This window comes from Aphelocoma coerulescens, chromosome 1A (genome assembly GCF_041296385.1).
Source record: "Aphelocoma coerulescens isolate FSJ_1873_10779 chromosome 1A, UR_Acoe_1.0, whole genome shotgun sequence".
NCBI classification, from domain to species: Eukaryota; Metazoa; Chordata; class Aves; order Passeriformes; family Corvidae; genus Aphelocoma; species Aphelocoma coerulescens.
Genome location: NC_091014.1, coordinates 21324086 through 21341675, shown reverse-complemented (window position 1 = coordinate 21341675; position 17590 = coordinate 21324086). Strand labels below are relative to the sequence as shown.

Here is a 17590-nt window from a genome sequence, read left to right as displayed (position 1 = left end):
CTGAACTTAATGGGAGGCAATGTGGCCACTGGCACCATTATTGCCTCTCCTAATGAAAAATGGATGTTTAAAGTGGTGAGACAAATTCCATTTAGACATTTCCTTTCACTTTCATTTAAGGTTTCTTTTCTTCAGAAACTTAAATATCACATAAGTGCTATTAGAGGTTTAAGATATTTATCCTTTTATTAGAGAAACAAAAAAAAAGTACCCATTAAAGCAGTTCCAGTGAGAATTGATATTACTATAGCCTGTTTTGTTCTTAAGTACTTTGTTGCAGGATGTAAACACTAAAATACTTCCTGATGAAATTTGTTACTAAGTTAATGTTCTCTTTAATATTTAGGAGTGCAATTCTTGCTAGCTTCTGACTTAACTAAGACTAATTATCCTTCATGTCAAGCATTCTTTTTCAGCCTTTCTGTCCTGCCTTTAGATGATATGTCAGCAAAAATATAATAGTAGTAATAGCGTTTGAATTAAGCTTGCTGAAGGGAAGAAGAATTTCAAGTTTTCATTTGATTTTATAGGGTTTTTTCAAGATTCAGATTCTGTACAAAGTAATAAGATTGCTGGCTTTTAATTAAATTTAAAAAATACTTTGCCTAAGTTTTGAGTACATAATTTTAAAGTAGCTATATGCACTAAGCTTCCCTTTTAATTATAGATCAAGCCAAAACACTTCCTGTAACATGACAAACCCTGACATAATTTTCTTTCATAAAGACCTACAGCTGATGCAAATGGACTGTTTCTTGATTTCTGTTGCGTGCACTTCAGTTATGTTTAATTTATTGTATTCTTAGAATCCTGCTGTCTCTGAGCCCCTTCTGACTCATTTGCATAATATTTCAAAAAGTTTTTGATAGTCTCTCTCAAACACAAGCAGTAGCCTCTGCCTGGCATGCTGATGTTCCAGCTAGGAAAACCTTGCATAGGTAGGGGCCTAAACACCAAAATAAAGTAGTTGCATTAGAACTCCTTAATTGTAGACCTATTCTAATTCCCCAGTGTCTTTTCTTAATTGATATTAGATAGATACCTATTCTCCTTATTTGTCTATCAAGCTTTTTGTTCTTCTCTGTTTGCCTGAACTGCTCCCACATAAGGTCCAGATGAAACATCTCACGCTACATTTGCCTTGCATGTACTTATACTGCAATCACTTTTTCACACAGAAATACAGGAGAGGAAGCTTGTGAATGCAAAAAAGGTAATCCTGTGAATTATTTTTTGTGGGATATTCTGTTCTTTCTGTCTCGTAGTGAGTAATTGTCCTTTCAGCAGGGTCTGGTGGATGAGCCCAGCTCACTGGCCAGCCTGGCATGCAAGGAGAATGTGCAGACACCGTGAAAAGCAGGGAGAAAGGCAGGGAGAAAAGCTGCGGCAGAAACACCTGCTCCTTGAAGGTCCACCAAAGCACCCCAAAGACACTGGTCATTAATGAATGAGCTTGTTAAAACTCTGCCACCACTAAAGCTACCCTTCATGCAAGGTTTACAGCTCCTTTCTGAGAACATTGTTAAACTAATCTACGTAAACTTTGAGGAGTTGCATCTGAATGTCCTCTGTGAAAGTGTTGTGTATGTGCAGTGCTCTTTCTTTCAGAGAGAATGTTTTGTTGCACTTTGTCAAAGAAATTTCCATTTAAAAAAAAGAGTGTAGAATGAATATGAGAAGATCTTTAATCTACTGGTAGTTGTTTATAAATATGAAAAGTGGTATAAGGGACTTAAGTTGCAGATCCAGGAGGAAGCACAAGCAGGAGGGTAAGTTATTTCTTCTGAATGAGAGTAAGAATCTGAATAACCTTGTGCTCCTTCAGATGACTGAAGATATCTTTTATTTTAATGAGAACCATATAGGCTTTTGTGTGTGCTCAAATGTGCAGAATAAATTGAAATTCGCTTTCTGTGTGCTGTCACACATTTCACTTGGAATGTGGTTGTGCTTCTGGCCTGGTGAGATCAGGTTGAGGGGTTTTTTTGTTCAAACATAAGGGTAATTCATTCTTCATAGTCAATTGAACTCGACCATTTTCAAGCCAGCTGCCAATTGTGATACATGTGCTACTGGCTTTGTGGTGTATTCTTTTGTCCCCACAGAGAGAAACTGTGAGCACTAGTCTGGTGACCTTAACCTTTTTGGAGGTAAAAATGAGTGCCTTGTTTTTCCAGACTAAAGTTTTCACTTTTTTTCCCCTTGCTTTTCTTCATCTTTCTCTTATCTGAGAGTAATGTTCTTCCTTCATGTATGAACTTTGTGTAGCCTAGGAAAAGCAAGGAAATGCATTTATAGGTCTTGGTACCAGAGACTAAAATTTTCTTTTTTCCTTTACCAAGGAAAGGTCACCTTGTCATCCAATGTACACTGGTGGGCTCATAGCAACTTTCAGAGCACCCCCTTATTCCATATGAGAGGGAATGGATCCATACCCAAGCATCTCCACCCCTCCCCATCCCCCCCAAAGAAAAGCCACTATTAAAAGAAAACATATTTGTGGGTTTCAGTCATTCTCAGTGACATCCTCCTTTGGGATTTATTTTCATCCCTTTTAAATTATGACAGTGAAGAGGAGACCATGCCATAACATCATTATCTTAAATGAATAAGTGTGGGGCCTCCTCTTTTTAGGAGCTTTAGAAAGTGAGTGTTTTGATATATGGCTTAACTTCATTGAGTATTGGCACTTCAAACAATCACTAAGAGTTAATCAGATTTATAACCAGTGCTCCATGCTTTGAAGATAACAAAACAATTCATATAGTATTGTGAAATGTTTTAGGGGCCTTGTTGTCTTCTTTTCTGCATGTCCATGTGTGTTCCTCCAAATCAAACCTGCTTTTTTTCAGCTTCAGGTGGCATTAGAGAAAATGGCTTGTGCCTGTCTTACTGAACTGCTGCACTAGAATGAAATATTTGGAAACAATGTGGTTTCTTTCATTGACAAAACATGTTAAGAGAGAGTCCCAGAGAAAAACCTGGCATACCCACTGTTACTTGGTTAGCTTTCCTTCTTAAAAAGAGGACCAAAGCAGGTATTTCAATTTGGACAAATTCTGGATCCGTTGGTCTGAGGGATGTTCCAGAAGTCTTAAAAAAAGAAAGAAGAGTAGCAGAATGGAGGGTTTTGGCTGTTTCCCTCAGTCCCTTTGTGGAACACTGAAGTGAGCCACTTCTGCATGACACGGTTTGTTTCAAACCCCAATAATTCACATTCATGCTTGAGCAATGTGAAACAAATGAGTATTGGCCAGGAGTTTGGTCTCATAGGAGGCACCTGCGATACCTGCCAGGAATGCTGATATTTCTGGAGTTGGAGGCGTTGGTGAGGGCTTCATCTGGAACAGTTTTTTCTCATTGCTTTATATATTTAAAAATAGGGGAATGGGTCAAAATAATTTTTATTTTTCAGTCAAAGGGAGGGGCTAGTGTAATATTCTGGCATTGTGGTTTAGCTCTTACTGCTATACCACTGGATATACCCAAAAAAAGATGATGTGAAACAGGAAAGGTATTTATAGAGCAGTGTCTCAACTTTTCTACCAAAACATTTAAAATATACATCTGAAGTTTACAATCTGTTTTATAATGCTCTATTTGTAGGTACCAAATCTAGAAAGTTCTCAATCTTTCAGATCTTAAGAGAGCAAAATTACTATGTCCCAAGAATCTGAGATCAGTGTTGCAGCAGTAATAGCCCCACCAAAATATAGAGCTTTTTACACGACTGTCAAAGATTATTGGTGGTGTGGAAGGTGGGATTTCCAGATCCTAGGTGTACTTTGAGATCTGCCACAGCAAGGTGCTGAAAACTAAATAGTAATAGAGATAGGCCTTGTTTTTATCTTCTTTCTACTTACTCAGAAGGGAGGAGCAGCTTTTTCTGACTACCCAACACCCTTGGACAAGACAGATTTCACTCTAGTGTTTGCCTAGGGTTTCCCATACACAAATGCGGACCAATCCCTGTGAAATGACAGTGCCACAAGATGCTCTGATGAAGACTATCGGTGGGATTGTAACTTCCTGCCTCTTATTTCACCTCTTTCCACAGTTTCATTTTAAAGTACTTCCTTCTTGGGAGCTCTATGGTAAATATCTGAATGCATCTGCTGTGACTTTCATTTCATCTCCTTGAGCCTCTTCTTATAGCAACATCTGGGAAATTAATTTAATTTACTTCAATGTGAAATTACTTTCAATTTGTCAGACATCAGCTTTTAGTTTGAGTGTTTGACTCCCAAGCGAAGCACATATCATTAGCTGATTATTATTTCAAGAGCTAAAGTTTGTGTAACTAATATTCTAAATCTCAGCCAAATCCAAATATTATGGTGACCATGCTTTAATAGCTCCTCTGATTACTTTATTATGAAAAGAGATAGATAGTGTATAACAGTGTTGATTTTTTACAGCAACATTTTTTTCTCTATCAAAAGCACTGTTGTAATAAAACTCAGCAAAAAGAAGCTAAGCAGATCTGTTTACTTTGCTTTGCATTTTCTATTGACAGGTCCTTAGTGCTTTAGAATGGGTTATAGGAGAAGTAATGACAGGATGTGACCTGTAATTCCTGAGCATTTTGGATGCAGGCAATGCATATAAAGTCCTCCCAGGAAACTATCTGTCTTAATATTTTATAGTATGCAATTTAGTCTTCTGCTCCCTCTATTATTCCACTATTTTTTCCTATTATGCATATCACCATGGTACATGAACATCTACTGCATAATCTTTTCTCCACCTGTCCTAGATGTATGCATGCATAGAGTGGAAATTAATTTGCTGTAAAATGCAAACTGTAAGTAAGAATTAATGTTTGAGCTTACCTAAGCCCTGGAAGATATATATACAAAATAAAGGAGTATTGTCACCTTAACTGGGTAGCAGTGAGTAGTATCCTACATGCCAAATAACCAGTCTTGTACATTACTCTTCACCAGCCAGTTGTAGTCTCTGCTTACACCCTATAATACTTTCCACAGGGCTTGGCCATTGCTAATTAACAGCTGAGAGAGGGAGGGAGTGGGAGATAATGAGATCACTTTTCCCTCCCTGTTTTTCCTGCCATACCCATCTCCCTCATCCATACAAGGGAATGCAGAACAGGGTGCTGGAGTGAAGCAGACACATCTAGAAGGATCTGTGACTCCCAGGAAGGCAGGTGGCAGATGGGATTATACTCGATCACAGAGTCATGCATCCAAGGATGTCAGTGAAAAAGTAGAAGATTAAAATGCCCTAATTTTCACTGTATTGGTATATTTCTTTAATGCCTGTGACAGACTGAAATTCATCATGAACCCTCTTAGGGGGTCCACAGACCCCTGAAATAGCACTGACTCCTGCCCAAGAGGTTTAATAATGCTCCACTGTGTCACAGTCTTCACCCTGTTAAGGGTGCTGTTCCCAGGTTTTGACCTTCTCTAACATCTCAGCCAATTTGTTGGGTTTTCCCTTTGAGGAACCTCTCCTCTCTACCTTCCAAACCAGAGCAATAATTAGCGTTTCTCCCCAGAGAGTGGATTAAACTCACTTAAGCCTTTACCACCCTACCAAAGCAGTAAGGAATTCAGATTACCAATTTGCATAAAATAGTGCTGTATTTATTAAAATATATATGTGTGTGTATATAATTAAGTGAGCCAATGCAATACATGAGAAATGAATGGGAAGGTGGCCCATAATAAGGGTGTCAGTGATTGCTGTATCTGTGCCATGAAACAGGAGTACTGTGAACACGCCTGGAATTTGGAACGTACATATCCACTCAGGAGCATTAGTTGCCTCATTGTGTTTAGATGACTTGTATAATTCAGAGTTAATGATTGAATTCATGTTGAAAAACAGTCTGCTCATCTGCTGCTACTCAAAGGCTCAGGGAGACTGAGCAAGTACAAAACAGCCATTTTGAGGAGCGATACTCAATCTAAGGCAATTTTCTTACCTTTTAGCTCCTTTGTGGTAAGTAGTGCTTATCCTTCAAGCAGGTGCACCGGAAGGTACTGCCAGTAAATGCTGATGAGTTCTTCAAGGAGGGAAGTGATGAATGAAAGATATGGTTATAACTACATAACCATTTAAGAATCTCTTCCAATTATGCTGTGTGGAACAAGGATTGTAAGCATCCACTGAAGATACAATTTTCTGAGCTGCAGGGATTTATTGATTTATTATATTTTTCTCTCCTCCATGGAATTGGTAGGAAGGATTAACTTTCACTTACACTCCAATGACATTTTTCACTGGTACTATCACCCCCATTCTCCATCCAAATGTGCTGCTGAAATGTGGCAGGTGGCTTTGCCAGTAATTGCATGCTACTTCATTCCATTTTAAATGAAAGTATAGACTACAGTGGCCTTCCTCTCTCATCACTGGCATACTTCACAGCCGTATGGTATTGACTTAGAAAACACAGAAGAGTGGTCTTTCCTTTAAATTGCAAAGATGTGTTATCTTGCAGTATGCTCCCTTAGGAAACAGTAACTTAATTCCTGTGCAATAGGCTTCTGACTCCAGCATTTTTTCATGACAAAAAACCAAACCACATCAATTTTTTAAAATGTCCACAATTTTCTTTTCATAATGATAAAAGAAAATGAACATGTTTTTGTGTATTTAAAATTCATTATTTGGTGAATCATAGGCAAGTTCCTATTACAGCATACATATGCTTGATCTCGTTCTGAGGCTGGCAACCATGTTCTGGTAGAAGATGGCTTTTCTTTGGCCCCAGCTGTGCTAAACACTATTATAATTAGCACGATGGTTAACTTAATCAGAGCACTTGGCTCGAGAGAGAGGTGTTACAGAGTGCACCATAATTAGCATTTTCATTTCTTTGATCCTGAGTCTGTCTTTATTGACAGAAATATCAAGAGCTCGTTTGTTTTTTTTCTTTTAACACTTCAGGAAGTGGAGATATGTGTGGCTGTGAGATTATGAATTTAGTAATGATTAAAGAAAAAAACCAAACAGACCTGTCCCAAAGGAAGTAGAAGGGATAAAGATCTGCATGTATGGAAAAAATGGTCTTTAGTGTAAGTCTTTAGTGCTGCAGTATGTGGGCAGGTGTATGGCCAGGAAACACCTCCTGGGGCAGCTGCATCCCTTTGAAGTTGCATGGACAATGTTAACAGCATCTTAACCATTTCCAGCATGCTGTTGTTTCAGCCTGTAGAAAAGGTGGTGTTTCCTTAAAGTGAGGAAGAGAAATGCCAGAAGTGTGATCTGTTTGGGAAAAAAAAACCACAGACCCAAAGGTTTGGGTGATCCTGCAGCAGCTAAAGCTTTAGATACTTGCCAGCTTGGTCACTGAAGCACAAGCATCCCATCCTACGTGCCTGATATAAGCAGGTTGTGGAAGCATGCAGCAGACCAGATGACTGCTGTTCATGAAAAAACATAACATTTATGCTGTCAGACAAAATGCTGAAGACTTCCAAACTTGCATCTGGCATCACTGCCTTGATTGCAGGGGAGGAAAGTTGAGACACCCCAGAGACTCTTCTCGTTACACACCAGAGTGGAGGGGTCGCTTGCAATTACAGCAAACACAGGATATTAAAAATAGGGGACTTTTTAGTAGGTGAAGCCACTGTCAGCCTTCCTGAGATAGCCTTTGTTAAGCTTGATAAGCACACTGTCCTCTTTGCTCACACTGAAGTGGGGTACCTGTAATGCTCTGTGTCTGCAGTGCATACTAGATGAACTATACCCAATGAATTGCCTTAGTTAGTTTTGAGTATGTCTTCAGCAAACTGGAGCAAATGCTGTCTGCACTTGTTTTTATTGACTTTGGGATGATGGTAGCTCAGGTATGGCTAGACATAACCTCCATATTTAACTTCCTTATGGTCTCTGTAATTTTTATTACTGGTTTTAAAAAGAAGGTATAGCAATGTTTATAATGGAAAAACTGGGCAAAAATAGTTGAGGGTCTTCTTGTAGGAGCTCTTTGCAGGTTTTCACTCTTCCTTTGTGTGTATCTGTCTCTTTCCAGTCTTTTACAAAGAGGAAGAGCTATCACATGCATGTGTTCTTATAGTTCATTTCAATCTGCTTTGCCAGTAGAAAATTCATATGCTAATAGAGGCTGCAGAGAATGCAGCTGTCATTAAGGGACTTCCTATGTTATCCTTGACTTCACCAGATTACTTTTATCTACTCAGGATGGATAATAACTTTTAAAACGTTTGTGCAACTAGGTTTTAGGTCAATAGCAGGTTAAACCATTTATTTAAGTAATCTTTCCTGGTGGAAAGTATGTGTAAAGACCCTCTCACTATTTTTACAAGATTATTTTCATATCAGCATTAAAGCAGCAAGCAATATTCTTGACAGCAGACTTGGAAGATACCCATTATTTGAGAGACATGATAAAAACAGTATAATCTTTTCCAATACCCATACAAAGCCAGTAATTGTCTGTTTCTGCCATTCCAGTTATTTATGTAATTATACTTAATGCCACACAGATTTGAGAAGAAAAAGGAATAGTTGCTGCCGTTTCTGATTAATATTTTTCCATTCTGAGATCATAAAAACAGTAAATACCTCTCATGTTGGTAGAGAGAAAAAAGGACTATGGATTTGTAAAGAATTGATCAGAGGAGCTGAACTGGAGGAGGGAATGTGTCTTTTTAAAGTCTGCCTCCTGTCCACACAATTACATCATTCCTAAAGCTCACTGATTGCTAGGAAATGCTGCCATCGCATGATGTCACTTCTGGGATGTTAATTCCTTTATTAAACTTAAATGTATAGTGCTTTTACAGTGGATTTCAAAGGTATAGGATTTAACTAGCTTAAGCCTGGACATATCCAGGCAATCCTGCTTTTCCCAGTTCTTCTGTGTCACAGTCCTGGTGAAACTATTTACCTTGTGGTCAAAAAGTGCCTAAATAGTTAGATACCTCCCATACTGTCCTGCTTAGCATAACTGGATTTGCCAGGGTCAAGGAGCCCTAGGTGATTAATCTCTGCCTTCCATCTAATCCACCATGCTGAAACAATCCAAGGTGCCTTGTGGATACAAAAATGCTGTTAGCAAGACATTTTCCTGCTTCTTTCTAAGCCTGTGAGATACTTTTCTCTCTCATGAAGATATTTGCAGAAGTTCTGTAAACTGCGAACACCTGCGACCTTGCAAAGCCTTGTTTATGGTGCAGTAGAAAAATATTTTGACAATGGATATTTTAGGATTTTAGCCAATCACCCCAGGGGGGTGGCTGAGCCTTTGTCCAATTAGACTATGAAGAAAAAAGTCTATAAAAGAGTTTGTAAAATAAATCAATCTTGCTGCACAATTCCTGCCTGCTGGATCCTCTCTCCTCTCTTCCCTATGGCTGCAGGATGCAGTAATAATGCCTTGTAAATGCCCCTGGAAAGCATGCCAGTGCTTGCAGACTCTAGGATTAGAGGAGATGCTTGAAAACTTACAGGTGCATCTTGTCTTCAAATTCACTGCATTCACTTGCACTCAATCTTGGGTATTTGAGTTGCTTCTTCACAGTGTCTGAAGAGACAGAAACTGGCTGTCTATCACATCTACAGCAGAATGCTTGTTAGAAGTTCAGACTGGGTTCAGCAAAACTGGTACACCCATTTAAAGCAAATAAAGAAAAAAATTGGATTTTGGAGGCCCACTCAAGAAATAACTATGTGTTCATGGGTTTTATAACTTAGTGTTCCTCTAGTTTCGTCAGCTAGTAGTATTATACTCTCCTACAAATTCACCACTTAGCCTGAAAGTTCTGCCTGAGCTAGATAATACCAATTTTAAAAGTCATCCAATCTCTCTTTTTTTTTAATGACTCTAGGTGATGGCAAATTTACTGCATGCAAATGTGAAAGGTTCCAGTGACTTAATTGCATTCATGTCTAACACTTCCACCTCATTTTTAGCCTGAATTTTATCTCAAAGTTCCATTTTTCAACTCTGTGTCTTGTTATGCCCTTTATTAAATGTCTCTCACTAATGTAAGTATCTACGAACTGTAATCAAGTCATCCTGAACTTTCTCTTTGTGAGAATAAATAGACCAAATTACTCCTGGCTCTTGCTTTAGGACATCTTTTCCTTACCCTGAACCCTTCTTTCAGCTCCACCCTGAATCCTTTCCAATTTGTCAACGTGTTTTGTGCAGTGTGAATGCCAGAAATGGCCATGTATGCTTGTAATCATTTCAGTAACACTGTATGAAGTGACAGAACCACTCCTAGGCATCTCAGCAGTGTAAGAGAAACTGAATTTTTTGGTGCTTCAGGAGTGAGGGTAGAATGAGTTCATGCTGAAGATCTGGGCTTGTTAATCTAACTGTGGAAGAGGGAAGGAAGATAGAGCTGTGGCCAGGACTGGAAGGAGCTGATGCAGCATTTCCTCCCATTGCCACTTCTGCCAGCAGTAACAGGAGGAAGCTCGGCTCTGGCACAGGCAAAGAAGGCAGCAGGTCCATGACTGCTGCTTAGCATTGTTTTGCTTACTACTCAGCTGACCTGGATAACCTCGACTTTGTCTGTTCCTAGTAATGCTCCTCTGAACTGCTAAAATAATGTTTTCTGCTTTGTGTCTTCCCCTAGCTCAGGTATTGAAAGATCTCATTCATCATCTTAGCCACCGCAACCCTGCCAGAATTTTAGTTGCGGCTCACCACGGCCCTGAAGTCATCCTTCAAGTCACTGCTTTCCAGATTAGTTCACCATCTTACAAGTTTAACCTGTATTTGAAGAAGCATGACCTTGCATTCTGTGACTGCTATAAGTAATGTCATTCAAAGAGCTACACAGAGCATATTTTTCAGCTCACTTTGAACTGACTTGCCCTTAGTCTGGCTTCTATACCATTAGTTATATCACCTTCACCTTGACTGCCAGTGCTGTTTTCTTCCACATTACTTGAGACTATAGATTACAGAAGGACCAAGATCTGTTTATACACAAATCAACCTGAAGTATTTTTGGTTCTGGGAGTCCCATTTTCTGAAGTTTCTTCTATTTAATTGCAACACTTCTGTTTTGGAGGGTGCATGCCTCCATTTCACACTCCTCTTTCAGAGAAAGAATGGAAAAGGCAAGTCATCTTTCATCTTGTGGGTCCTGTGTTGTGTGCAGGGTTCCTACTACTGCAATGCAGTTGAAGATACTGCAGAGGGATATTTAAATTCAAGCCAAAAAAAAAAAAAAGCCTAATTAAAGTGAGGAGAAAATTATGAATGCATTTCTATTTTTGGGTTTCATGGAACTTGCCTTAACAGAATCTTTGGGCTTCAATTAATAGACATTCCATTTTTAATTGGAGCATTTTGCTGCATACAATGGTTTAAAGTAAAGGGTGAGTTAATTGGGCATTTGTTGGAAAACTAAAAAATTCAGGGGAGCCAGTGTGTGGTTTTGAGTATGGTATTGACTGCATAGGTAAAGGGAATGGGGAAGGGAGGAAGATGAGCAACAGACAAATGACACTATAAGACATCTTAGTTAGCTATGCATTCTGGGTGCTCTCCTTAACAACTAGGACAAGAAAAAGATACCACAAAACATACCAAAAAACGGATTTTAAATAATGACTCTTTACCCTGCAAGCTGTATGTTCATATGTGAGTCAGGAATTGCAAAACCTCTCAAGAGTTTTGCTTTGCTTACATCCCCTCCCGTAGATGAGCTTCTAGGTTGTTCTGTTTGTGCTCTTTGCTGCTACTCACATTATACATGCGCTAACATAAATAGGGATTTTCTGCCAAGGGCTTAATGTCAGCTAGCTGAGGTTTTTCGTGGCGACCAGCAAAAATAACAAGGGAAAAGGGAAGCTCGAGGAAGGTACTGTGGTAGCCAGTGCTCAAGGGGCAGCATTCTGCTGCTCGACAGGAGCACAGCTCCTGGGGGCAGTGCTGGCAGATCAGGTCCACTTCTGCATCCAGGTGATTTTGATTCCAGAAAGCTAGTCACTTTCCCATTAGGCCAGATTACCGTGCTAAAGGCTCTTTAAGGGAAGAGGAAAGGAGTATTTGAATTTCTAAGACTCATGTGTTTTTAAGTTATTGCTGCACAAAAATCACTGCTCTTACTGCTGTTTAGTCATACCACCCTAAAAGCTGTTAAATCAGTTAAAAAATTCAAATATCATCAGATCGGGCTTCTGTTTTCTGTGTGAGAGCATCTGCTTAGAAAAACTGGATTGTACTTTTTTCCAGAAAGCAAATGACTTGTCACAAAGCACTGCTTTGTTCCTATCCTGGATGTTATCTTGAGCCATGAGAACAGGGCTGTTGCTTTGCATTTCGTGTGCTGCATAACCTCCCTCCCGAATGCCAGAGCCATCAGAGAACCATTGTTGCCTCCTGTACATGGGAGCTATCTTAATTACTTCATCAGCCTCCGAATAAATAGACAGTTAATCAAATATGATGATGAGAAGTAGAGTGATAGGCAGATAAGCAGGACTATGGTAAAAATGTCAGCTGAGTAAAGTTTTCCTGGCATGTTGCTTGGAACCAAAGCAAAGTCCTTTTCCAAACAGGGTATTCAGGTCAGGTTCAGCCATGCTGTGTTTAGAAAGCATCTCCATCAACCTGAATTAAATTTTTCCTCAAGTGATTTGCTGCAGAACAAGTTATCCTTTCAGTTGGGATGGAGAAGTGGAGGGAAATGCTCCCATACTTTCCCCAATAACACGTCATTAAAGCATGCTTCTGACCTCTGCAGCAATACAGAGTGATGTCTTACTTTACCAAGAACAAGCATACATTTGAATTGGATAACAGCAAAACTTGCTTATCAAGGTTGGTGACTACAGTTAGCTCAGAAAGGATACAATATTTTACCAAACACAGAACATTAGCATTAAAGCACTGAATACCTGGATCATGGCATTGTGGAGTTTGAGGAAGAATTCTTTTTCTTTAATCTAGTCTAGACAGCCTACTTCCAATTTTTACTAACTCCCAGATTTTCTTAAAAATAGACAGATTCTACTTTTAATAATAACGCCAGTAGTTCTAAGTGGCTCATGTCTCCTTCCACAGAGGACACTCTGCCCCTGTTATGTTTCCAGTCTTACTGAACCCTAATCAGACCAGGTTGACTTTGTCTGTGAAGTGGCAACATAGAAACAATTATAGGACATCAAGAGTCACTTTGTTCCACTGCTCTTAATGCCTCTATTTGAAATCCAAGCATAAGTATCTTGATGATCCAAAGAGGAGAGCAGTGATGAATGGATATCTCAAGCCTAATTATCTAATCTTTTCTACAAAAATGCTGAGGTGGTAGTTTTCATAGAGATGTAGTCCCATACAACTGCATGAGCTTCCCTGGTTTGAGGGAGGCTCCTTGTTATGGTCAAAGACTACTTAAGTTTCCTTTTCAAATTTTTTTCTTTCTTTTTTTTATAGCCATCCTTGTTAGTGCTATATTGTAAGCATATTTTGAATAGAAACAATTATCTCCTTCTCCCCTTTTCCTATTTTAAATTTTCTTTTTTTTTAACTACTCGATCATTTTAGAGATACCATCACAATGACCTTTCCTAACGACTCTGCCAGGAGGACTTCAAATTGAAAGTTTCATTATTAGTATCATACCATTCAGGCAATCGAGTGATTTTTCTTAAATATTCCAAGTTCAAGAGCTAAATCTTGGAAAATTATTAGAATCACTCATGTTTAAAGAATGAGATAACTTTTAAATGCAAATTTATATGATAATGCTGAAACTTAGAGGTATAATTTATTCTAGAAATATGCAAAAAAAGTTAATTTTAGGTATATATTATTGAAAAGTTCAAGTAGTTCTTGCAAACTTGAAATACATTATCTTTGTGGCATGCTCATATAAAAAAAATAAATTTTATGTGGCTAAATGGTAACAAATGAGCCAGTGTTTACCATGGTAAGGAGTACATTGGGGACATAACCATTAGACAAGGGTAATTTAGTTTTAGCATTATCAGTTAGAAATACTGCAGTTGAGTGGAATATTTTATTACATGAAAACATCTGTAACCAATATATCCCTTGGGAAGCTTACGTGACCTGTGATCTGTTTGGAAAAAAATGTTTTGGTTTTACGAGGCTGTTCAAACACAAGTATGTGCAGCGGGCTGCGTCCCATCGAATCTGGAAGGGCTCCCTCCTCTTCGTGTACCTCCTGGAAATTTCTGGGAGCTGTAGCAATGTTTCTGCATTCCAGACTGTAGTCTTCAACCTCACCCCATAACTCATGGCCTAGAGAAAGGCCTGGGGAATGTGTACAATTGTGCTCTCTACCTTTAGTACTACTAAACCTATTAGTGTGTATTATACATATAATAATATATATATATATACATACACTCTATATACCATTTAATACTACTCTATGCCACACAGTGTTTACACACAATTATCCTTGCTGTGAGGTGTCCTGCAACTACAGTAGTCATAGTAAGGTTAGGATCAAAAAGCACAATGCAGACTACTGAATGTATATCCACATTCTATTGATACTTCAATAGAGGAGTAATACAGGACAAACAGCATCCTTAGTATATTTCCCAGGCCTTGCTGTGTACCTTTTCCTGGCTGCTTTTTTTCCCCTCTCTCTTTCAATGAAGCCAGAATATGTCATCCCAACTTAAATTTGCAAAGCAGTCACCTGTGCTCTAGCCTTCATAGTGCTCTGGCAGGAAAACAAAGTACCCAGCTCCTGAGGACCCTCAGTCAAGGTCTGGGAACTTGAGGAGCCAGGAAGACAGAGAGACAGACAGCCTGAACTTGACAGCCCATTAGGTACCTGACCTGCTTAAATGACTTATTGAATTCTTGAAGATGTGGATTAATGCTTTCTTTTGTTGGGTGAGATGGGCAGATAGGTGTGCCAATTAGAGACGGCTTTGCCATGGGGTTCTGTGAGTCCTACAGTGCAAGTGATTTCCTAGCACACTGTTTCTAGAGAGAGAAGAAATACTGAGAAAAACTGCAGCTTCTTTATGGAGGGGGAAAATTGTTGCATTCAGCCAGGATCCCATTTCACTATAACACTCTGTAAGTAGAGGCAAAACCACTTGTTTCTAGCTACTTTGCTATTGCTGAGACCCAAAAATCAAAACTGGCCAGTTTATGGCCACAGACATAATGCAGGCATGTTCCAAACCATAGCATGTCAAGAGCTCTTTCAACATAGGTTACAAAATCGGTTTCATGCCAGTAAGAAGACCATGGCATTGCCTTTCTGACATCACTTTCAGTTCACACATCTTCCATGCAGTTCTGCAGCCACAGGGACCCAAACACAGCTGAAGAGAGGGTATTTCTCAGGCAAAGGATCATTTTTCCCTTTAAGTGGAGTGAACTAGTGCTGCTTTTTAAAAAGTCTACCTGGTCTGGGGAATATTTAAGCCACAGTCTTGTCCATTAAGTACTTTACCAGTGCAAAAGTAGAGCAGACCTTTACGGCCAAATGAAGCAGATCTGTGGGCTCTTTTGTTTGTGGTGATAACACTGTGCCTGGGATTGGGCTGACTGTGAAACCAAGTGTAATTCATTCCCAAACTACCATCTGTTTGAAAGATATGAAAAGTACATGCTGATGGGTTGGTAGCAGTGCATATTGGTTGCAGGCGTGGAATTAGGAGGAGTGTAAAAGTTTTGACCCAGCAACAAGAGGTGCTGCAAGGAAAGCAGGTCACTGGAATGGAAAATCTTTCACTTGCAGTACCCTAAGAGGTAGGTGAAGATGAGTCTCGTGGAATTTTTTTCCATTTACAAGACAGTCCCAGGCAAGGCAGGCTCTGCATCACAGTTGGATAACCTTTGTTTGGAGAAAGTTGCATCGTTTATCATGAAGGAAGCCACATCATTTCTCATTCATGACCAGAAGGGTTTTGGATTCTGAAATCAATGCACAGATAATGCAGAAATGGGACAGTTTGTTTTGTCTAGATTTTTGAGTCTGCTAGTGTCAGGAGGTAGGAAGTTCAAGCCTAATGTTATTGGTTCTGTTTTCAGCTGATGGGATATAGAGGAGGCTATGGGAAAAAGCACAAAAAAAGGGCAGCAAGAGTAATGTAATGAGAAATGAGAAGGTATGTTGTGTATTAAGGGAAGCAGGTGAGCCTCCTATTTGGAGCAGAAATGTGTTGCAGTTAGTGTTTGCACAGTGTGAAAATATCCCCATTGTTGCCTCACACAGAGGAGCTGTTAATAGACAATGCAGGAAGCTCTTTGATCAAACACCTACGTCATTTCTTAGTGCTCTGCTGTAATTCAACATTTAAATGGCAATGAGTGTTCTCCCACCGCAAATACTTTTTTAATCTCTGACATTTCTGTGAAGAGATACTCTGAGTAATTTTGAAAATAAAAACAAACATGTACAAATCTAACTTCTTTTTTTTTAATGGTGTAAAGTTTTATCTGGAGATAAATGGTTAAGTAGGATGAAAGTGGAGTAGTGTTAGACCAGTGGCATAATGGCAACTGCTTGCTGGTTCCAACACAAATAATCAAGGAATGTTATATCACATGCTAAGCTTTTAGTTTTGCAGCAATTAATGATTTATGCTGTTCTTCCGCTGACATCATCTCATGTCACTGGAGCACATTTTAATAAGAAGTATGTAGTTCTGGTAATCCCCAGGAAATCTGAACACTGTTTAGCAAAACCCACTGTTTTTTTAAAGAAGTGTTGTGCTTTGCCGAGAAACCTGGAGCATGTCAGACTGGAAAAATGCTTCTTTTGTTTCCTGAGAGGAAACAGTATGAGTGTGGGTATAAAATCACATGCCTTCATGGTAAAAACGTGGAGGTAATTGGCCAAACCATGGTGTTTTGCTTTCAGAAATGGGAGGGCAGTGAGACAAGCCACTTTCAGGAATCTTGCAGGTCTGAAGACAGAGGTTTCAGAGGACCTAACTTGTTACAGCTGATGACAGATCTCGCTTCTTATGTACAGCAAAAAAGCTGAGGAGGCAGCTCTGCTTTGCTTTTCTTTGTTTCATCCAGATGGTCAAAACTCTGTTTTAGATTGTTCTGAACCTGATATTGCAGGGGTATTTTTGGTCCTACAAACTTTTCACTGAAATAGTTTAGTGACTATAAATGTGCAATGGTTGCTGTTGTTACCTCTGTTATCTACTTGCATTAATGACTTTCCTTTTGTGCTACTTGGCATGTGAGGTGAAACAAATGAAAAGCTGTATTAATTATTCATCAACTAAAGAATCTCTTTCACTGTTACTGTGTTTTAGGTTTGTAGATATCTTTGCATAAACTAATTGATTTTAATCATAATATTCCATGTGGTGTTAATTAATAATTTAAATATAATTGTTTTGGAAAGTTTTTTAGACTTATTTTGAGCAGCTGGCACCGGAAAGCAGAATTTGGCAGTGATTTAACTTCAAAAATATGGAGCTAGTTTTCTGCAGCTGTTATCAAATGAAATTAGTAACTCAAAGGTGTGGGAATATAGCCTGAAGGGTTAATCAAGTCCAAATCCAATTGTGTTCTAATCTAAGATTAAACATGAAAAAAAGTGCATAGTAGGGACAGGGAGTTTCCTAAGGCATTTGCACCTCACTGTGACTGAGGAAGGGAAGGAAGGAGGAG

The 17590-nt window shown here is 39.1% G+C and overlaps 1 protein-coding gene and 1 long non-coding RNA gene across 5 annotated transcripts in view; one reads left to right on the top strand and one right to left on the bottom strand.

Moving 5' to 3' along the window:
* Positions 1-17590, top strand: part of PLXNB2 (plexin B2) — a 252661-nt gene that overhangs the window by 110053 nt on the left and 125018 nt on the right. The gene's annotated exons all lie outside the window — the stretch shown is intronic.
* LOC138104599 (uncharacterized) lies at positions 223-5050 on the bottom strand. 2 transcript variants are annotated; one of them, XR_011148151.1, is made up of 3 exons: positions 4833-5050; positions 2991-3093; positions 223-2269 (listed from the first exon to the last, which is right to left on the bottom strand). It is a non-coding gene; the product is annotated as an uncharacterized lncRNA (long non-coding RNA). The 2 variants fall into 2 exon arrangements; XR_011148150.1 differs by having other exon boundaries at positions 4878-5050.